This window comes from Canis lupus, chromosome 35 (genome assembly GCF_003254725.2).
Source record: "Canis lupus dingo isolate Sandy chromosome 35, ASM325472v2, whole genome shotgun sequence".
Classification (NCBI taxonomy): Eukaryota; Metazoa; Chordata; class Mammalia; order Carnivora; family Canidae; genus Canis; species Canis lupus.
In genome coordinates, this window is record NC_064277.1 from 6,639,251 (window position 1) to 6,663,444 (window position 24,194).

The window sequence follows — 24,194 nt, forward strand, 5'->3', positions numbered from 1 at the left end:
AGAATAAGCCATTCTCCAGCCCCCCTAAAAAAAAAAAAAAAACAAGCACCAAAAAAACATAAAATTCAAAATATCTAGGATCTAGTACAAGCATTAGAACTTCAAAGAAGCAGGAAAATATGGGCCATGGTCAGAAGAAAAGTCATTCAATAGAAACAGACCCTGAAATGATAAAGGTTATAGAATTGGTAGACAAGGACATTAAAATACTTACTATAAAATACTTACTATAAATGTATTCCATATGTTCAAGGAGGCAAAGAGCATGAGCATGATAAGAAGAAAAATTAAAGATACAAAAGATACTCAAAATGAACTTCTAGAGATAAAAAACACACTAGATGGAAATAAGAGCAGATTAGACACAGCAGAAGAAATTATTAATGAACTTTAAGCCATAGCAACAGGAATTATCAATAATGAACACAGGAAGAAAAGATACAAAAATAATAATAAATGAATAAGCTTCAGTGAGATATGGGACTATATCAACCAGTCTGACCTATATGTAATTGAAATACCAGTAGGAGATTGTGGGGTGGTGGAGGAGACAAGTAATGGCCTAAAATTTACCAAACTTGGTAAGAACTAATGCCCTGAAAAGCTGTCTGAAAGTTCCACAAACCCTAAGCAGAAGAAACGTGAAGGAAACACAATAAGAGGGATCCCTGGGTGGCGAAGCGGTTTGGCGCCTGCCTTTGGCCCAGGGCGCGATCCTGGAGACCCGGGATCGAATCCCACATCGGGCTCCCGGTGCATGGAGCCTGCTTCTCCCTCTGCCTATGTCTCTGCCTCTCTCTCTGTGACTATCATAAATAAATAAAAAAAATAATAAATTAAAAAAAAAAGGAAACACACTAAGAAACATCATAGTCAAACCGCTAAAACCCAGGGATAAAGGTGCAAAAAGCCATTTCAATGAAGAAAGGATATTCTTCAATACATGGCGCTAGAACATTAGGATATCCACGTGCAAAAAAAAAAGAACTTTGATCTACATGGTGCACCCTAAAAAAATTGTAGAGTGGGTCACAGGCCTAAATGCCAAACTTAACAACATAAAAACTCTGGAAGATAACATTTATGAGCTTAGATGCTCAAAAATTTCTTAGATAAGACACCAAAAGTAAGAATCATATTTTTAAAAAGCTATAATTTGAACTACATCAATGGAAAACCTTTTGCTTTTCAAAATGCACTACGGGGGCACCCGGATGGCTCAACTGGTTAAGTGTCTGCCTTCAGCTCAGGTCGGGATCTCAGGGTCCTGGGATTGAGTCTTACACCAAGCTCCTTGCTCAGTGGGAAATCTGCTTCTCCCTCTCCTTCTGCCCCTCCCCCTGCTCCTGCACTCTCTCACTCTCTCTCTCAAATTAAAAAAAAAGTTTAAAAACAAAACAAAACAAAAAAATGCATTATGAAGAATATTAAGACAAGCCACCAACGTGGAATAAACCTTTGCAAAACACACTGATAAAGGACTTGTATACAAAATATTGAAAGAATTCTCACAACTCAAATATAAGAAAGCAAAACACCAGTCAAAACAAACAAAAAAGCAAAGATCTGAACAGACATTTCACCAAAGAAATATAAATGGCAAATAAGCACATGAAAAGATGCTCAGTATTGTTAATTAGGGAAATGCAGATTAAAACCAAAAGTAAATATGAATCACAAGCAACAAAAGAAAAAAAAATACACTGGGCATTATCAAAATGAGAAATTTGGGGCCTCAAAGGAAACCATCAAAAAAGTGTGGGGTGGGGAGTAAAGACAGTCCACATAATGAGAGAAAACTTTCTTCAAATTATGTATCTGTTAAGGGGTTATATCCAAAACATGCTATATATGATCTAATATAAGCTATATATGTATTAGATATGAGCACTGAGTGTTCATATATATATATGTGTATATATATATGTGTGTGTGTGTGTGTAAAACAAAACAAATTATATATATATATATATATATATATATATATATATATATATAAACATATATATTATGTGTATTAAAAACAATCCAGTAAGGGGCACCTGGGTCTGCCTCTTCTTGCAGTCAGCCTTTGGCTCAGGTCATGATCCCAGGGTCTTGGGATCGAGTCCCCCATCTAGGCTCCTTGCTCCATGGAGCGCTTGCTTCGCCCTCTCCCTCTGCCCCTTCCCTGCGCATGACCTGTCTCTCACTCTCTCTCTCACTCTCTTAAATAAATAAATAAAATCTTAAAAAAAAATCCAATAATAAATTACCCAATTAAAGATAATTACCCAATTTAAATGTAGACCAAGGATCTAAATAGATGTTTCTCCAAAGAAATACAAATGACCTGTAAGCACACAAAAAGATGCTCAGCATCATTAGCCATGGGGGAAATGAAAATCAAAAGCACAATGAAATACCACTTGAAACTTGCTATGAAAGCTGAATAAAAAGATAGATAAATGGCCACACCCAGGATAGGGGAGGAACCCTCACACACTGCTGGTGGGAATGTAAGATACCACAACCACTTTGAAAAATATGGTACCCCAAACAGCTTGGCAGTACCTCAAACAGTTAAATATGGAATTATCATATGATAGAGAATTCCACTCCAAAGTATATACCTAATATTTATATAATTTTTTAATTTAAATTTAATTTAAATAACAAACCATATTATTAGTTTCAGAGGTAGAATTCAGTGATTCATCCACTGCATACAGATGCTCTTTGCTTAAGGACCCTTCTAATGCCCATCACCCAAGTATCCCATTCCTTATCCACCTTTCCTCTAGTAACACTCAGTTTCTTAGAGTTAAGAGTCTCTTATGATTTTCCTCCTTCTCTGCTTTCCTCTTATTTTATTTTTTCCCTCCCTTCCCTATGTTCATCTGTTTTGTTGCTTAAATTCCACATAAGAGTGAAATCATATGCTATTTGTCTTTCCCTAACTTATTTCACTTAGCATAATACCCTCTAGTCCCATCCACGTCATGGCAAATGGCAAGATTTCATTCTTTTTGATGGCTGATATATACACACACACATATCTATATATATATCACATGATATATATATATCACATATATATATATCTCACATATATATCACATGATCTTTATCCATTCATCTTATCTATCAATGGACTTCTGGGCTCTTTCTATATTTTGGCAGTTGTGGACATTGCTGCTGTAAACTTTGGGGTACATGTGCCCCTTTAAGTAATTATGTCTGCATCCTTTGGATAAATACCTAATAGTGCAATGGGTTGTAAGGTAGCTCTATTTTTTACTTTTTTGAGGAATCTCCACACTGTTTACTAGAGTGGCTGTACTAGTTTGCATTCCCATCAACTAAGAGGGTTTCCCTTTCTCTGCATCCTTGCCAACATCTGTTGTTCCTGAGTTAATTTTAGCCATTCTGACTAGTGTGAGGTTGTATCTCATTGTGGTTTGATTTGTATCTCCCTGATGCCAAATGATGTTGAACATTTTTTCATATGTCTGTTGGCCATTTTTATGTTTTCTTTGGAGAAATATCTGTTCATGTCTTGTGCCCATTTCTTGACTAGATTTTTTTGGTTTTGGGGTGTTGAGTTTCATAAGTTCTTTATAGATTTTGGATACTAGTCCTTTATCTGATAAGACATTTGCAAATATCTTCTCCCATTCTGTAGGTTGCTTTTTAGTTTTGTCAAGTTTTTCCTTTACTGTGCAAAAGTTTTTAATCCCCATTATTTTAATAACAAAAGAACATCTCTAAAGTGAAGGTCGTTGTGTTTTGAGGAGAGAATTATCCCTGTTTTCCATACAAGAAATACAGTCCCAGAAGGGCACATGGTGCCCCAGAAAGAACCTATTGCTTACAATTGTCGAGGCCCCAAAGTGGGACCTGTATCAGTCAGGGAACAAGTTGACAGTGTCTTTAAAATGGCCTTCTGGTTGGCCGTTGGCCTTTAAAGTGCCCAGCTCAGTTTGAATAATTGAGTCTAGTCTTTGGTTTTAGAGGCAAAGCGTAAGGGGATAATCTGCTCCATTTGTACATACCACTAATGAAGTGGTATCCATCCACTGCGTGGAATGGCTAATCTTTGTGAATTGGGGTTCAGAAGTGTTTTTGGTGAGAAGCTTAGGAGCTAGATTCATCCCCCTGCTGTTTTCAAAAGACTTCTTGATAACATTAAATGGAATAGAAGTCAGAGTTAGAGCTCTCTGGTGGGTGATGGCAGACCCAGTCATCAGTTAAATTCAAGGTGCTTCCAATTATTCAGAAGAGCCACAAGAGTGGGAAAGTCCCTAAGGGTGATTCTGAAAGACAAAGGTCATTGATGTCCTTCATTCACTATACCTTGGAATCCGAGATATTCCCTCCCCTGGTATCAGAGTTCTTCTCCCTCTACCATAATGAACTTGAAATTTCCCATTCCAGTAGGTATAATTTCATCTTTTATACAATTGTTCCCTATTGCACCCAGACCTTTCACCCAGAAACGTCAAGTGCAAAAAGCACAAGGATGTTTCATAAAACTTACAAAGATCTAGTACATCCCCCACATGGAATTGTTTACTCCTCAATAAAGTAGTGGCACAAAGAGGGAAATGAAGGCAAGGACAATAAGAATGAATTCCAGTTAGGAGCTTTGTATTTTGTATTATGTCATTCTAGAAAATTCACCAGTTTACAGCCTGGTGACTAGTAGTATTAGAGAAGGTCATGCAATTTTTGTGATAAGCTACTTGCGCGGGGGGGGGGGGGGATGAATGATAATTTAAAATGATAATTTAAAAGCAAAATCTAAATGAAAACACTCCAGTTTCCTCTTTGCACAGGGACTCAGTGAACAGTATACTCAGTCAAATGGTCATTATCCTTATCATTTAGGATCATGGCAATCCCACTAGAGAATCCAGGTGGCCAAACCAGAAATAAATTGAATTCCAGGCCCCTTTTGGCTTGATGCACCAACCAATCCAACTTGGAGTTGCTGTTATGGGAAGAAAGGACCATGCTTAGGAACAGTCAGAATCCCAAATATTCCTGTTGACCTAATTAACCTTCCCCTTTTACCCTGATCATTACTTAGGAAGCACCAAGAAATAATTCCTTTCTGAAGCAGCTGCATTATAAGATGTGTATCAAGAGGACTCCTGCACAAGTGACTTAGACCTCTTGATCAACAGCTGTGATTGCTTTCCAAAGTTCATGAGCGGTGTCTTTAATCTGACAGTCTGTCATTTTCCAAGTAGCAGGCTAGATGCCTAGGTCATTGGCAATAGCCCAAAAGTCAGTAAGATAGCCAAGGTTCATCAGCGAACACACTGGCCAGAGATACGAGAACAATGTGTATAATCCAGAAGTGCAGGAGATGAACCCCCAGAAGGCTCACCTTGGACAAGTGGAATACAGGAACAGATAGACAGTTCCCTCTTTTCCTCCTAGATGGGCTGTCCTGCGACATAATTACATGGCTTCTTAGAGGACAGCCCACGTGAGATGGAGCAACTGGCCACACAGAGCTATGGTCAGCTCACTGAGGGATCTTCTACTAACCCACCCTTCTTTCTTGCTCCTTGTTCCTGCTACCTCACTTTTGCTCATAAGATTGTTTACTCCTCAATAAAGTAGTAGCACAAAGAGGGAAATGAAGGCAAGGACAATAAGAATGAATTCCAATTAGGAGCTTTGTATTTTGTATTATGTCTTTCTAGAAAATTCACCAGTTTACAGCCTGGTGACTAGTAGTATTAGAAAAGGTCATTGTAAAAAAAAATAAAAAATAAATATAAATAAATAAATAAATAAAATAAAAGGTCATTGTATTGCAATTTTTGTGATAAGCTACTTGGGGGGGGGGATGAGTGATAATTTAAAAGCAAAATCTAAATGAAAACACTCCAGTTTCCTCTTTGTTAACAACATTTTATATTGCCAAGTGGTAAGGCACTATCATCCACTTGTTGCCCACATACCCAAATTGCAGGCAAGGTAGGTAAGAGGAAATAAAAAGCTTCCTGAGCACTGGCCTTGTAAAACCAAACCTATAAAACAATGACAAATGTTACATTTTGTGACAAAGCAGGACAATAATTGGATTTAAAATAAATAAAAGAAAACCGACTGAAAAGAAACTTTTTTTTTTTTTTACTTTGAATCAAACCTATAATTCATTAGCATTCCATTTCCCTCTTCCCATCTGGAAACCAGAAATATTGATGATATACATCATGTAGCAGCTTCCAAGAAAATCATTTAAGAACTATAAATTTGAATGTGTGCAAAAATTTGTATTTTATTTGTGTCTTTATATGATTGGGGTGTTTTCCCCTTTTGGAGGAATTATGATTTAGATAAATTTTTCCAGCACTGACTCTGAACTCTACGCATTCTGGGATGTTTTAGAATTTATGTCCCACTCTGCATTTTTCAGCCCTACTATTTCTTTGACTATTTCTTTGTAAGGTATCCCAGTGGGAAGGAACCAGAAAACCATTTCTTTTTTTCTTCCCCAAGAATCTTAAAACTCACATTAAAAAGATGAAATAACCAACAATGGCTCCCAAGAGGAATCTGAGAAACAAAGAAGATTCATGAGGGCTTCTTAACACACACGTTTCTTTCTATATATTCACAACCCACATGAATGTCAGAACCCACAGGTGGGAGGATGCAGGAGCCTGAGCTTTGCTCATGCTTTTTTTTTTTTCTTAGAGGCAAGGAAGGAACAGAGGAAGAGAGAGAGAGGAGAGAGATAGAGAGAGAGAGAAGGAGAGAGAGAGAGAGAGCACCTTAAGCAGGCTCTAATGTGGGCCTCAATCTCACAACCCTGAGATCATGACCTGATCCGAAATCAAGATTTGGATGCTTAACCAAGTGAGCCACACAGATGCCCCAACTTTGCTCACACTTTTAAGGATATAGCTAATGGTTTAGACACTGTCCTTCTCTCATGGTGCCTGCCCACAGCCCAGCAGAATACAGTATCCCTTTCTTCCTACTTCAACACCTTCCACTTCTGTTTGGAAGCACTTGAACTACATGAAGGTGACCACGATATACAAAAGGTTTTCCACGCACTATCCATTTGACTTAACATCAGGGAAATGTGATCCAAGTCAACATAGGCTGAGTGCCAGGGACAGGGCAGAAAATATTCCATCACTCTTTCCCTGGGTGATATCCTACCTAAGGGGCTTGTCCTTGCAGGGAAAGTGATCAGCTTGGACATGTCATGCAATTGAATGCACTCGTGGACACCCCAGTCAATAAATACTAACACGTACGCCTTGATCGAGCATGCTGTGGTCTGACTGTGTGTCTCTTGGGTATATATGTTGATGTTCTAACCCCCGGTGTGATGGTATTAGGAGGTGGGGTCTTGGGTAGGTGATTAGGTCCTGAGGGTAAAGCCCTCATGAACAAGATTAATGCTCTTGTCAAAAAGGCTCCCTTGCCCTTCTGCCATCCAAGGACATAATGAGGAGTCTGCAGCCCAGAAGAGGGCTCTCACCCAACCCTGCTGGCTCTGTTATCTCAGACTTTCAGCCTCCAGAGCCGTGAGCAGTAAATTTCTGTGTTTATAAACTACCCAGTCTGTGATATTTTGTTATAACAGCCCAAACAGACTAAGAGTGTGTAAGAGACAGGCCAGAAGACAGAGAAACACACGGATCATTGAGCATTCATAATCTAGAGCAGCAGATTGCAATCCAATGATGCTTGTACTCTTGTGACAATGTAAATTCCTTGCTGGAGACCATGGGAGCAAAGAGAGAGAAAAGCCAAGAAGGGAATGCTATAGCTGGGGAGAGAGACACAGGCAAGCAGGATGCCAAGTTAATCATATGAATCTAGGCCATGGGCCAGTGGTTGAGGACCACAGGACTCCAAATTTTCTTTTAAGAGAAAAAAAAAAAGTTTCCATATAGTTTAACCTTTTGTTCAAGCATGTTATATAAATTTAAAAACGCATCTAAGACATTGCCTCATCATGAAAAGCTGCTAATGGAACAGATTGAGGAAGTGGGAACAATGTTCATCAGTCTCAGTGTCTGGAGCTTGGAATTAGCCATCACAGACACAGGGCCACAAGCAAGCCCTTTGCATTTGGCACAATTTACCTGTTCTCTTTCCCCACATCAGGTCTTGATCCCAGTTTTCTACAGGCCTTTCTTGAAAAGAAAAGTCAGCGGTAAAGGCCATTTGTCGGAGGGCTGGCTATTTTCATTTTCAATGCCATTGTTATGACAACTCTGGGTTCCAAGAGGATTATTAAGAGAAAAGGCCACCTCTTTGAAATCTACATCAAGTTGTTAAGGCAACAAACCCAAGATTAAATCTGGAAATGTTTGCTCTGCCACCCCCTCCCTCTACTCTATTATCTATTTCACATGTTCTTGTTGTCAGTGCCAGCTAACAGATCATCGCTGCATCTCTGCCATCTCATCCCAGCAATCAAAGAGAAGTGTGGATTTGAAAAATGGCACTGCTGTGTGCGTTCGCGTGTATGTTACATTAGCATGTCTGTGGGTTTTTGTGTAATTCTGGAAATAGTTCGTCACATTTCCCCCGAAATTCTGTTTGTCCATTTAACCAAAGAGGCAGCAATCCTTTGTCCAGATGAAGAAAGGACATCCAGAAAACTTCTGTGGCACTTGGTGGATTTCTGAAGGCAAGGGTTGGAGGAAAGACAGCCTAAAAGAAGGACAGCTCTTAGGGACAGACACCTGGGTGGTTCATGATTGAGCTTCTGCCTTTGGCTCACTGAGTTCCAGATGGAGTCCCACGTCGGGCCCCCTGCATGGAGCCTGCTTCTCCCTCTGCCTGTGTCTCTGCCTCTCTGTCTCTCTCTCCATCTCTCATGAATAAACAGATAAAATCTTTAAAAAGAAAGACAGCACTTCTCACAGCCTAGAGGTGGGGAATTACAGGGAGTGTGTAGAGTTAGCTGGTGCACACATAGACTACGGGTAGGTGAAGAGGAAGAAATAAGGCTTGAGAAATAGGGAGGACATTTGGAAATCTGTAAGGGCCAAGTTTGTGAACAGGGGACTGAGTGACAGGCAAAGTGAAGCTTTACTAGGAATGACACAGCAATAGTGTGTGAAGGGACAGGGGCAGGCTTGGGGCAGCAATAACCAGTGATCAATCATATTAGTAGTTGAGAGGAAAAAATGAAATGAAAGAGAGAGCTAGGATTCTTCCCGTGAAGATGATAACGAGAGAGCAGAAGAGGGAATGTCACCAGTGGTGGGAGGATTTGCAGAGGGCCTGGCAGCCAGTGATGAAACTGGAAGTGGTAGGAGAGGAGCTGGGCTGGGGAGGAAGGGGGCCTGGGAAGAAAGCACAGGGGGCAGAGAGAGTCTAGAGGAATGAGCTGTTTGGGGTGACAGATAATGTGTTCTAATTCAAGGAAGAATGTCCAGGAGCCAATAAGAAATTCAGATGTAAGGCTCTTGAAAGGCACAAGGGCCAGAGATTCCATCTCCATGATCCCCCCTTGAGAAGATGAGCCTGGAGAAAACAGTAGGGAGGTGAGGATGAAATTCAACCATAACACCCCGTTTCTAACCAGTGCATTTGTGAATCTGGCCATTGCAGGCCTGTGAGGATGAAGGTAGGTCACCCAAGATGCTGTGTGGTCTCCTGAAGGCTGATGCGCTCCGCTGAATCCCAACAGGCAATGGGTGGGCTGTAGCTATTTCCACTCCCCCTGGACATCTGAACGAAGAGGTGCCCAGGAAAAGCCTCCAATTTCACGCAACTTGTGACCCAGTTTCTATCTGTCTGACGAAGCTCTTCTCGCTCCAGATGACGGGTCTGAAAGGCGCTTAGCAGGATGGGTGGGGGGTTACGGGAACATACTTTCATGTTAATTGAATTCCCTTCGGTTGGACCTTTACAAATGAACTTTTGTTTTAAATGCTACGTTTTATTTCACTAATAGGGACTCAGTTGGGTGGAGGAAGATTGCTGACTTGAAGGGATTTTCTGCAGTGGACCTAGAGGGATGGAGTTGGTCTTGCAGGAGGCGAAGGGAGGAAGGGACCCAAGGAGGCTGTGTTTGCGGTTAATTCTTCTACCAGAGCCCTCTGCCTTACTTAGACCACTGGCTCCCAAATCTGGGTAAATGACCTTGGGGTGGGGGACGGATGCTCTTTAGTTGTACAGATGACATAGGCCAACCAGACCAACTCCATTAGCACCTCAGGAAATGGAGCTCCGGAATCTGATTTTCAACAATCTCTCCAGCTGTCTGGTGGAGTTTACTCAGGACCCCTCTTCAGGAATCACGGCCTCAGGGCATTCCATCCTTGCTCTGTAAGAAATACCAAGTGATTTTCAACAGTTGCCGGAATTTTCCTGGCAAGGCCTGTAAAGAATGGGAGTGAGGGCTTGCTGATTGGAAAAAAAAAAGTTCTAAAATTGTCATTTGTTTTCACTGTGATATTTATTTGTAATATCACATCACAAAAAAAAAAAAAACTTCACATAAAATGGGTGTCTTTAGCAGAAGAATTTTGGATCAAAAATGACTGAGAAACTTCACAGCCTGAGATGATGCTACACTTTAGTTATGCAAAATTGATCTTATCTGTTTTACCAGAGTGCCACCTCTCTGAAACCAGTCCTTTAGTGTTTAAGCTCTAGATAAGTGCAAGCTCTAGTGCCATAAGCTCTCCTTGGAGGGACACTGGGGTCCCCACATTAAAAAGGAGAATGTCCAACATGCAGGTCAGAATCTTAGATTCTCCAATGCTGCCTGCCACAGAAGGGGGCCTCCTTTTCCTTCACACCCTCTCCAAACCCTGGGGAGCCAGGCTGTACATTTCCCAGGGAATAATAGAAAAGCATCTACATCACAAAGAGATCAATTCAGGAAGCAATTCTTTTCTCTTACCTCCAGCAAAAAAAAAAAAAAAAAAAAAAAAACAAAAAACAAATATCAAACCCCATAAAGCTGAGAGCCAACATCAAGTGCACACCTAAACAGATTTCTTTTCTAGCTCCCAGCCCTCTTCTTTTAAAAACCTTGGGACACATAGAGTGAATAATTTGGGCAGCAAGTTGCAAGATTTAGTCTCAGCTCTCCATCCCCTCCGAGTCTGTCTCCTCATCTCTAAAGGAGAACTAGTGATCCCACTCACTTCACAGAGAGGATTTAGAAGGTCAGAAGGGTTCACCAAGTCATGGCAAGGGCCAGAGCAAGCAATAGGAAATCCAGAACAACTGCATTACATAGCAGTGCTTCAGAACATAAGCCCATCTCCCCGCCTCTAATTGCTCCCTTTTTCATAGATGTTGGGTTCAGGTAGAGCTGCTTGCAGCTTTTCTTCCTCCAGAGCCCTGAGAAATCTCATGCATCCATATTATCAAACAGAAGTTGGTAAAGCTCAAACCACTCTCCCTAGTCTAGTTTTTTCGTTTATAGGATTGGATTTGTGGCTACAGTTTCCTACCTTCTGTCTCAGAGAAGATACAACAAATTCAACCTTTGAGTACTAGATGCAAATGTTCTGGGGTTCTAGGTAAAGGTACCTTCCCAGTCTGCTGAGTCTGCAGTATGTGATTCCTCTGTTTCAGAGTCCCTGGCTCTGCCTACTGGCCTGGTGTCTGATGGCCACCTGCTCCATCCACTATTCCCTACACTGCAGCCAGCTCTCCATGTGCCCAGCCAGAAACACTTCTTTCTGCCACATAGGGGACACAGTGGGGGAAAGGTGTCTCAGCAAATCAATTGCCAAGAGACTTTAGCTCTTGGCCTCCAAAAATGACCACTTTGGACTCATAGCTTTTCCCCCCATGCCAAGATTCCAGGGGCTACATATATCACCCCCCACTTGCCCACTTCCAGGTCCCAAATGGCTCATAGGTCCCATGTCATTCCCTTTGACCTCAATACAAATTTTGAGTTCTGTGGAGTTCTCACCACAAGCAGAAGACCAGCCTCATTCCTTCATTTGCCTCCTCTTCTGCAATGGTGTTAAATCTCCTTTTTAAAAATTTAACGAATACTTATGGAATACCCTCTGTGCTCAGGAAGGGTGATTATTTCTTTGCTACACCACACATTTGCACATCTGGCATTGAGTGCAATCATTCAACAACATATACCGAGAACTTACTATGTGTCAGGCACCAAGGGTATTAATGATGGGCAAGATGGCCGTTGCTCCTTGGCTACCTTCTACCCAGGGAAGGACACAGCAAAAACAGAAACAGAATAAGCAAATAAAATGATTACAAGTTTTAAAGGTTTTTTTAAAAGATTTATTTATTTATTTTAGAGAGAGAGAGAGAGAGCACAGTGGGGAGGAACAGAGGAAGAGAGAGAGAAAGAATCTTGAGCAGATTCCTCACTGAGTGTGCAGGCCCAACGTGGAGTTTGATATCATGACCCTGAGATCCTGACCTGAACTGAAATCAAAAGTTGAATGCTTAACCAACAGAGCCATCAGGTGCCCCATAAAAGGATTGTAAGTTTTAGAAGGGCTGTGCAAGAAACCAGAGGGCTGAGGTAGAGTTCTCAGGAAGGAGGGGCACCTATTCTAACACAGTATCCAAGGAAGACCTCTTTGAAAAGGTGACGTGAAAGCTGAAAACTAGGGGTGCCTGGGTGGCTCAGTTAGTTAAGCATCTGCCTTTGGTTCAGGTCATGATCTCAGGGTCTTTGGATTGAGCCCCATGTCGAGCTCCCTGCTCAGCAGAGAGTCTGATTCTCCCTCTTTCTCTGCCTCTCCCTCTGCTTGTGCTCTCTTTCTCTCTCTCTCCATTTCTTTCTCTCAAATGAATAAATAAAAAATCTTAAAAAAAAAAAGAAAGAAAAAAGAAAGTTGAAACTCAATGATTAAAAGGAGCCAACCAGGTAGAATGGGTTAAATGCATCCCAGGCAAAGGAAATATTTCGCACAAACCAAGGACCTGAGACAGGAAAGATCTTGACCTGTTTAGGGAACCGAGAAAAGACCAATCTGGTTGAACATCAAGGAAAGGAGGTGGGTGAGTAGACTGGTGAAATATTTTGAAAGATGGCCATAAACACTGCATGTGGAGATATACTATACAGGCCATCACAGAGAGTTCGAGATTATTCCAGTAGTGAAATTTACAGTTAGTTCTGGGGTTCTGGAAGCCTTCTTGAAAACGGACCTTTGGCAGTTTTTCCTGGCGTACTAGAGTTTCTAATGTGAGGTTGCATTCCTGCATCCGCCACATATTTGAGAGCTGCTCTGTAGTAGTCATATTAGATTGCTATCATGAGCCCTCCCCACACACCAATCCACACACACATCTATTGACCCATGTATATGCATTTTATTTCTTCATTGTCCTAAGATAAAATCCTACTACCCATAACACATTACAACTCAGTTTTTTCACTTAGCAATATACTGTGGGCATCTCTACCAGCTTTCGCTCAGCGCTGTTCAGTACGTATGCTTCACCCAAACATTGCTATCATCCTCAGCCCCCCCCCACCAAATATACACCAGGAAGAGAGCTGGATGTGACATTACAAGTGTACCTTTAAAAAAGGCACAGCAGAGAACTGTTGAGTAAACATTTTTTTTCTTAATGGAACAAGCACACATCGTAGTAGATCAGTGGTCTCTGCGGGGTAACTCCTGGGTTTATTTCATATATCTTCCCCAGAGTAATTTCCTGCATGCCACAAAATATGATGGAGTGGCAGGAGATAGGGAGAAATTCTAGGAGATGTAAAGGATTCCCAGCTACACACTCAATAAATTCTCTGAGGAGGCAGTTTAACATGGTAGAAAGAATACAGATTTTGGAACCAGCCATCATGGGTTCAAATTCTAGTTACTCTGCTTATTTTCCTCAGGGAAATATTTGAACACCACCGTTCTGTTTCTTAATCTACAAAAAGGGACAGTAACCCACAGTGGAGCATCCTTCAGCCTTAAAAAAGAGAGAAATCCTTTTGCATGCCACACATGATGCACCTTGACAATGTCATTCAAAGGGAAATAAGCCAGTCACAAAAAGACAAACATGTATGATTCTACTTGTAAGAGGTCCCCAGAGTCATCAACTTCACAGAGACAGAAAGTAGAAGCGTGGGGGTGCCTAGGTGGCTCAGTCTGTTAAACATCTGCCTTTGGCTCAGCTCATGATCCCAGGATCCTGAGATGGAGCCCCACATCAGGCTCCTTACTCAGTTGGGGAGCCTGCTCCATGCTTCCACTTGCACTGTCTCGCACTCTCACTATATCTCTCTCTCTGTCTCTCAAATGAATAAATAAAATCTAAAAAAAAAGAAGGAAAAGAAAGAAGAAAGAAAGAAAGAAGAAAGAAAGAAAAGAAGAAAGAAAGAAAGAAGAAAGAAAAAAAGAAAGAAAGAAAGAAAGAAAGAAAGAAAGAAAGAAAGAAAGAAAGAAAGATGATTTCCAGGCACTGGAAGGAGGAGAGAAAAGGAGTTGTTTAATGGGTTCAGAGAGTCAGTTTTGCATATGGAAAGGGTTCTGGAGATGGATGGTGGTAATGGTTGCATAACACTGTAAGTACAATTAATGTTACTGAACTGTACACTTAAAATAGTTAAGATGGTAAATTTTATGGTATATTTTTATCACATTTTTTAAATGAATGAATAAAAGGGATAGTAATACTTATCTCATAGGATTGGTAGGAGAAGAATAAAATCATATAAAACATTTAACACAGCGCAGTTCCTTCTTTCCCCACGACACACGCAGACACACACATGCACGCACACTCCTTCTGCTCAGCTGTTTCCTCAGACTCCTCTGCCAAGTTTCCTTATAGCATAGGCACCAACAGTAAAAACAAGTCATGTTCAATGACTTCTGTCCTCAAGAGTCTCCTCAGGCTGCATTCTGGAAGATTCCCATCTCCTGTCTTTCCTTACATGAATTCTCATTCCAAGGCACTTCGAGACACTCTGAGAATAATGGTTCTTCACTTGGGAACATCTGCTCTACAGTTTCTGGAAACAATTTATTTCTCTAGTCAGACCCAGGGTTTTGAAAGACCCAAATTGACAAAACATTCATGCATGCAACACATAGTTAGAGGGCCTCTATTATGCATGAGCCTCTCTGCATTGGAAACATAAGATCCTTTGCTTTTTCCTACTCCAAACAAGCAGCGGGTTCCTAAATTGTTCAAGAAGTATGAAAAAGTGCATTGCCTCACACCCTGATCAGTTGTTGAATGCCCATTGGAACTACTCTGATTCCTTCACAACCCCATCCCTCCCTTCTTTTCTTGCTTCAGTGTACGTTGGGATCTGACAGGATATGGGCTTTTATGTAATGATTTGATCGCATTTCTTTCTCTTGTCTCATTTTCCAAACTTCAGCAATCTAAGCCAATAATTAACACACTTCTATAATGACAAAGCATTTTTAAATGACTGTGCTTGTATATACTCTTAAATGAATTTATAGATGTAGGAAGAAATCAATAGAAAGATTCTTGGTGTGAGGCAGATAAAAGTGAGTGCGGTTTTCTGTTTTTGTTTTTGTTTTTGTAAGATGGGACTAGATCTAATACCTGCAGAATTCTAAAATTTAGACATAGCAGCAACTATTGAATCTCAGTTGTGTGCAATGACACATAATAATGTCTACTATTTCTATAATAAGTACTTTAAACTTTATAAAATGTTTTTGGACACATTAACACATTTAATTCTTAAAACAAATTAGAGAAGAAAAACAGACTCAAAGTGTTTGAGATGTGTTCCAAGCCACCCACCTAGTATAGGTCAGAGGTCCATCTCTGAAATAGCCACTTTCAAGTTTTTTCTAATGTTTTCATTTCATCACTGGGAGAAGGAACAGACCAGACAAGAGCTGAAGACTCAGGAAAGGTAGGACATGTTGCCTATAATGCACATAGAATTAGAGTCGAACTAGCAAAGAGAAACTAAGCTTCCCCAAGGCATGGAAAGAATTGCTGGGCCATGAACAGGGGAATTCAGGGAACAGGACACGTGAACCTCTCGGAGCCTCACTATGGCAGCAAAGACTTCATGGGACCAACAACCAGATAATGTATAACCACTAAAAGCTTAGTCCTGCCAGAAAGGCTGTATCCCCAGGTTTAGTGTCAGAGAAAACACCCCAAAGTCCTCAGGGAAAGCACTACCCTGTTTCATTAGATTGGAGTTTTATCTTCCTAAGCACGTTCTAAGATATCAAAGAAATTGGAGACCATACACAACAGTAGAGAATAATATAAAGGCTACAGAAAGAGTGAGAAGCCCCAACTTGTTCTAACTCCAAAACATAAAATTTATGCTCCCTGAGCATCCACAGAAGCGTGCTGAGAAGAATCCTGTTCTTCTGGGCAGTTGTTGGTGCCACATGGGGTCACTCTTGAGAGGCAGAGTACTTGCTTTCATTGCACTATTCCCTCACTGCCAGGATCTGTGCTGCACTGAATACAGGAGTGCATACACCCACGCAGGCCCTGTCTCTGACCATGAAGAAAACAACACCACCAGCGCTGCTTCCCAGTGTTGGGAGGAGGAAGAGAAAGGACTCTCTGTCTCTCTCTCTCTCTCTACTCCATGTCACACTGACAAGCTCATAAGGGTTCAGTTCTTGAGTCACATGCTTCTTTGACAACACACTGACACAAACACACACACTTTCCCCAAGACTCACCCACCCATCCACCAACCTCCAGATTTTCAGGAGCTGAGTATTTCTCCTAATACTTAGTGCTAATCACTTCTTGTCTTGGGTTAAGTATTCCTCTTTGAGAAAACTTAATATTATTAACAGGTTTCATCTTGCTTTCAATGGTAGATGAGCCTATTATATCAGAGAGAAATATCACAACTAAAAAGATGGAGTATGCAGCCATAAAAAAAAGAAAGAAAGAAGAAAGAAAGAAAGAAAGAAAGAAAGAAAGAGAAAGAAAGAAAGAAAGAAAGAAAGAAAGAAAGAAAGAAAGAAAGAAAGAAAGAAAGAAAGAAATCTTGCCATTTGCAATGATGTGGCTGGAACCAGAGGATACTATGCTAAGCAAAATAAGTCAGAGAAAGACAATTGCCATATGATCTCATGCATATGTGGAGTTTAACTAACAAACCAGAGGCTCATAGTGAAGAGAGGAAAAAATAAAACAAGACAAAATCAGAGAGGGAGACAAACCCTAAGAGACTCTTAATCATAGGAAACACACTGAAGACCACTGGAGGGAGGAGAATAGGGGGATGGAGTAACTGGGTGATGGACATTAGGGAGGGCATGTGATGTAATGAGCAGTGGGTGTTATATAAGACTATGAATCACTGACCTCTACCTCTGAAACCAATAATACATTATATATTAATTTATTTTTTAAAATTAATTTAAATAAAAAGTTTTTAAAAAGAAAAAAGGAACAGAGCAGAGCAAAGAGGAGAAGCAGAGGGAGACCAGGTCCTAATGGTATTGTTGGAGTCCTAGAATCCAGCTGTGCCCAGAGCTAGCCCCTGGCTCTGGGTTTTACAGTTGTGATGATCAGTAAATTCTCTCATTAGTTTAAATAAAAAATAAATTAAAAGATGAAGCATGATTTGAGGACAGACTATTAAGAATGAGCTGACTGGATTAAAGTAAAAGGATGCCCTAAGCATAAAAAAGATCCACCTTTTCTTCCCAGAACAATTCATGAGAACCCCAAGGCACGTTCCCTGGAATGATGGAGTGGAGGAAGGTTAAACAAAACTCATAGGTATCCCCAGCTAAGGTGCACAGTGCAGAAAAGGCATCTAAAGATGTAGTTTCATTTTCTTCCTTTTTTGAAAAGTTCCAAGATTCACAGCTTCTGCAAGTGAGTCTGAGCATATTACCATACACCTCCCTTTCATGTTCCAAGAGAAACCTGTCCTGTGGAACTATAGGTGAGAGGAGTGAGCACCTTAGGTCAGGCTCCCCAGAAACAGATCCTGAGATGAGGATCCATAAGCAAAAGACTTTCTGAGGAAAGGCTCCTAGGAAGAAGCCAGCAGCAGAGTGGAGGAACAAGACGGTGAAGGAAAGAGGCCAAGCCAGAAGGCAGATGGAGGCAGAGTCCTCCTGCACAAAGAGCCTTAACCTGAGTCTGCAGGGAGCTTAGGAATGGAAGGTGTGTTCTTCAAGACAAGGGCCTGGGGCTCTCATACTTCTGTAGCCATCATCCAGTAGATAAATGGCACAAATTCCCCTGGCACTTCCTGCTTCCAGACTATGCAGGCCAGCAGGGCTCCAGTGCCCTGAGGTTCTGGAAAAGGAAAGCACTCCAAAACCAATGGGCACATAAAAAATGGCGTATGGGAAAGTTGAGGTGATCTGAGCAAAGCATTGACTCTGTTGGCTACAAGGAGCAAGAACTGCAATTACAGAGTATACAAATTCCTCGTATACAAAATGAGGTCATCTAACTACCCTGCACCCTTGGTGCCTTATCTGTAAAATGAATATGGTAACACCTGCCTCAATGGGTTGTTGTAAGGATGGGCCAATTCAGGAGGAGCACCTATTAAACACTGAGAAATATCAGCTGTTACAATTATTTATAAGGAAGTATAACAGTAATTTCACTTGGGCCTGTGGCTCTGGTTATTTTGCCAAAAGAAATGTGGTGACCACCCATGTACCCAAAATTCTCAGAAATCTCTCTCTCTCTGTAATTTGGAGAATGCTTTCTGTGTTACCTAGAAATTATAGGTCTCTGCAAGGCAAGAAGAATTTGGGCAATATCTATGAAGAATTTTAAAAGCACCTTCAGAAGCATGAACCTATTGGTTTGAACTGGACACAAAACATTTCTTTTTTAAATAAAATTCAATGTCGGGTCTGTAGGTGGTTTCTGCCCTATTTATTTCTTAAACAGAATTATGAGGAAAGCTTTTAATGCAATTGGTTATGAAAATCAACTTTCTATTAGGTAAGCCCCCAACAAACTAAGTTAGGAGCCATGAGGGAGCTGTTTTTATGACATCCGAGTAGCACAAAATACAATTTTTCCTCTGGAGAAGACTTTTGAGAATTAGAAGGAATTAGTCATGTTTTCCAATGTGGGGATTTTAACAGTTGTGAAATTATGATGGAGCCCTGACTCAACAATTCTGATATTGCAATATGTCACCTAGCTGTCTTGTTACTGAAAATTACATGGTTCAGAAGACAGTAACTTTAAAAAGAATCCAGCCAAGGTTGGAAAGAAAAAGGAGATATGCAGACAAAGCAAGGGAAAAGTAGAAAATTGCTGAACATTTATAGAGCTAAGTTTAACAATTCTGGGCTCATTTAATACATTTCTTTCTTAAATAGCACACTGAAAAGGCATGTTTATCCTCTCAGTGAGTTATATGTTAGAAATGCACTCATTAAACAACGTTATTTTTTTTAAGTACAATAGTGAATCTAAACTGTATTTAATATGTTGCTAAATATTCAAATGAGTCACCCCTTTGGACTCCCTTTTGGAGGGTTAAAAAGATGAATAGACTTTCACTGGACAAAGAAGATTAAGCCAATTCAAAGCTATCCTTGTGCTACATTTTTCTAGCCTCTTCATTAGGTTATTCCTCATTAACTACCTTAAATGAGCTACAAATAATGATCAGGTCTGTCCTTTCTATATGAAAATTAGGCTATTAGTAAGCTTGTGACTCTCGAGGTGTTTTCCAGGAGTGGTAAAGGGTTTGAACTTTCTCAAGCACACTCTAGGTTTCCCTTGTTTTCAATAGCATACATTTCCAAGATGGTTGGCCAGGGTTAGGAGGATACTGAAGGACTCAGAAAGAGATGGTTCTAATGAGCTTGGTCTCATTAACATAGTGGGATAATTAGATAACTTAGCTGAACAAATGCAACATTGGGCAAGTTTGAAGAGATATAAATAGCTCCAGGAATCTTAAATATAAAGCTAGAAGTGATAGTATTCCTTAAAGAACTAAGCAAATCACTGAAGAGGATAAGCACTAGCGCTTAGAGTCAGATAGTATAAAGAAAAGAAGCCAAGTGCTATGGTTAAGCAATGATTGCCTCCAAAACACACAAGTGTCCTCTTTACGTATTTTTACTCCTATCATGATAATACAAATCAAACACATTGAGCGATCTCAAGCTTATTCCAGACAATTATGAAAGAGTATCTAATTTAACCCAAGGAAGTTTACTCCAATATGTTGATTTCAGAAACTACTCAATCTATATACACTTTCAACAAAGAGCTCTTAGTCTCTTTTCTCAAAGAGTTTGTTTTACCAAAATAATTCTCTCCAAATTGATTTATAAACGAAATGCAATTCCAATCAAAATTCCAGGAGGATTTTGTAAGACCTTGACAAATTTATTCAAAAAGATGTCTGGAAGAACAAAGCAAACAAAATTGTCCAACCAGAAAATAAGATATCTCAAAGATGAAGTAATTAAAAAGAAAAAAGGGGGCGGGGAAGGGGTGGTATTGGCATCAGAAAAAAACAAAGAGATCAAAGGAATGGAATAAGAAGCCCAGAAACAAATGCAAGTAAATGTGGGAATTTATTCTATAGTAGACATTGCATTATAAATCTGTGGGGAAAGGATGGAATTTTTTAGTAACTCATGATATAAATAAAAATGTCTACCTATAAAAAATATAAATCTAAATGTATTAAAAACCTAGACATAAAAATTAAAGCAAATATAAAAAGTTTTTAAAATTATTGTGACATTAAGATGTGTGGAAGAAGTTTTTATACTCCAAAAACATAAAGTGAAAAGGATGCTGACTACAACAAAAATGATGATTTCTACTCACTGTAGAATGCCACAAAATTAATATGGTGAATGAAGAGATATGCAGCACCTAAAATGTACTGGGGTTAATATCAGTAAGATGGAAGGAACTCCTACAAATTAATAAGAACAATATAGGAAATCATTTTAAGGTGCACAATGAATATGAATATGAATAGATAATTCACAGAAGGAATAAATCCAAATAATGCATATATGAATAAATATTCAGCTTCATTCATAAATAATCAGAGACCTATATATTAAAATAACTTTATATTCATTCTGTTGGCAAAATATGAGTGTTAGTAAATACCAAGTGTTAGTGATGATGTTGCCATATGAGAAATTCATGCATGTGAGAAGATATTGGTTATGGTATATTAGACTATTGTTTAAGTGCCTTCACTACCTCTCCACCACTTCCATAGAAGGGATATATCTCTTTGCCCCATTGGACTTGGCCATGTGACTCAAAGTGGCTTTGTAGTGGCTTCCCTAAGCACTTCTCTGCTCCTGGGCTTTAATCTTGGTCATATGACTTGTTTTGGCCAATAGTATGCTAAAAAAATGACTTGAGCACAAGCTCGAAATGTGCTTGGTGGTGGGCTTGATCCCTTCTTCTGTCATTGCCATGAAAAGAACATGCCCTGAGTCCAACAGTTGAAGGAGGATGAGAGATAGATGAAACAGACTTGAACCCAACCTGAAGCCTAGAACCACTCTAATTGAACTCCCAGCTGACCCACAGATATATGAGTGACAATAAATTATTGTTATTTTAGGCCCTTTAATTTTGGGACAGTTTGTTTCACAGTATCATTTTGACAATGGCTGACTGGTACATTGGTGTAGTATTTGGTCAGTTTTTAGTGACTGTAAATAGCATGTACAGTATGTAGTAGAAACGGCCACACAGCCTCCTCGACTCTCTTTGTTGTCAGAGGAAACCTCTTGTATTACTCAGGGTACTGAGAAACAGAATCAATAGGATATGCAGAGAGAGAGAGAAAGAGTTTTGTTATAAGGAATTGACCCATGCCATTAAGGAGGCTGAGAAGTCTCACAATCTTCTGTCTATAAACTGGAGACACAGGAGATGCAGGGTATTGTTCCATTCTGAATCCAAAGCCCTGAGACCCAGACCAGCTGACTGTGTTTCAGAATCAGTGCAAGACTGTTGGTGGGAATGTGAACTGGTGCAGCCACTCTGGAAAACTGTGTGGAGGTTCCTCAAAGAGTTAAAAATAGATCTGCCCTACGACCCAGCAATTGCACTGCTGGGGATTTATCCCAAAGATACAGATGCAGTGAAACACCGGGTCACTTCACCCCGATGTTTATAGCAGCAATGTCCACAATAGCCAAACTGTGGAAGGAGCCTCAGTGTCCATCAAAAGATGAATGGATAAAGAAGTGTGGTTTATGTATACAATGGAATATTCCTCAGCCATTAGAAACGACAAATACCCACCATTTGCTTCAATGTGGATGGAACTGCAGGGTATTATGCTGAATGAAATAAGTCAATCAGAGAAGGACAAACATTATATGGTCTCATTCTTTTGGGAAATATAAAAAATAGTGAAAGGGGAAAGGGGAAAGGAGAGAAAATGAGTGGGAAATATCAGAGAGGGAGACAGAATATGAGACACAGGTAACTCTGGGAAACGAACAAGGCATAGTGGAAGGGGAGGTGGGTGGGGGGTGGGGGTGACTGAGTGACGGGCAGTGAGGGGGGCACTTGATGGGATGAGCACTGGGTGTTATGCTATATGTTGGCAAATTGAACTCCAATTTAAAAAAAAAAAAAAAGAATCAGTGCAAGAGAAGACTGATATTTCAACTTAAAGACAGGTAAAGAGCAAATTCCCAATATTCCACCTTTTGTTCCATACAGGCCTCTAATGCATTGGATTAGGCCCACCCACATGAGAGAGGCACTCTACTTTACTAGTCTAATGATTCAAATGTTAATCTCGTCCAGAAACACCCTTACAGACACACCCAGAATCATGTTTAACTAAATATCCAGGCACCCTGTGGCCCAGTCAACTTGACATTTAAAATTAACCATCCCACTTTCTACACTGGCAGCCAAAAATTCCAGACACTTGCTTTCCCAGCCTCCTTTGCAACATATATAAGTGCTAATCGATGGAACCCAAGGGAACATCTACTAAAGGATATGTGATAAAAGTTTTCTTCTATAATAAAAGAAATATATGGGAAGCTATAGCCTTCATTGTCTCTATGGCTGTGATTATGTCATCATGTGATGCTCAGGGCTGCTAACAACCACCTGTGACCACTGGAGAAAATAAGAAGAAATGGTGGAGAAGAAAGATGGAGCACATCTGGATCCTTGATTAGGTGACCAAGCTGCTAATGTTTCCTCTAGTACTCTTATTATCTGAGACAACTTAGATTATTACTTATTTAAGGCACTTTTAAGTAGGAATGCGAAAAGTACCCTTAATTATCTATAAATAGGGATCCCTGGTGGCGCAGTGGTTTGGCGCCTGCCTTTGGCCCGGGGCGCGATCCTGGAGACCCGGGATCGAATCCCACGTCGGGCTCCCGGTGCATGGAGCCTGCTTCTCCCTCTGCCTGTGTCTCTGCCTCTCTCTCTTACTCTCTGTGTGACTATCATAAATAAATAAAAATTTTTAAAAAAAATTTATCTATAAATAGCCTATTAATCTCAACTCTTAGATATGAATAGGCACATGCACAAGAAGATAGGTATGATGATGCTCATTGCAATATTATTTTGTGGTTGCAAGTACTCGGGGACCTCCTAAGTATCCATCATTTGGAAATGGACCATTAGAATATTCACAATTAAACATTATGTAATAATCATAATGTAGTAGTAGTGGACTATACATACATAAGAAATTTAAATAGATCTTTAAAGGTGGGGCACCTGGGTAGCTCAGTGGTTAAGCATCTGACTTTGTCTCAAGTCCTGCTCCCCAGGTCCTAGGATCAAGTCCCATATCAAGGTCACAGCAGGGAACCTGCTTATCCCTCTGCCTCTCTCTCTCTACGTCTCTCATGAATAAATAAAATCTTAAAAAGAAAAGAAAAGAAATTTGAATTGATCTGAAAGACAAAGTAATAAAAGTAAAAACTGGAATGAGATATATATATCACAATGCCATTTATGTAAGTAAAGAAGGCAAACACATAAAACAGCATTATAAGTTTGCCAATAATTCACATATATTTAAGGAAAATGTTTAAAATATTCTAGTGCATGTTTAAGTGGGGTAGGATCCACTTTCAAGCTCACTTGTGTGATTATTAGCAGGATTCAGTTCCTTGTGGGCTGGCGGACTGAAGGCTTTAGTTCTTCACTGGTTGTTGACAGAAGGCTCCTTCAGCTCCTTGCCATCTGGGTCTTTATATAAAGCAGGTCACAGCATGGCAGCTTGATTCTCTCAGAGCAAATAAGTG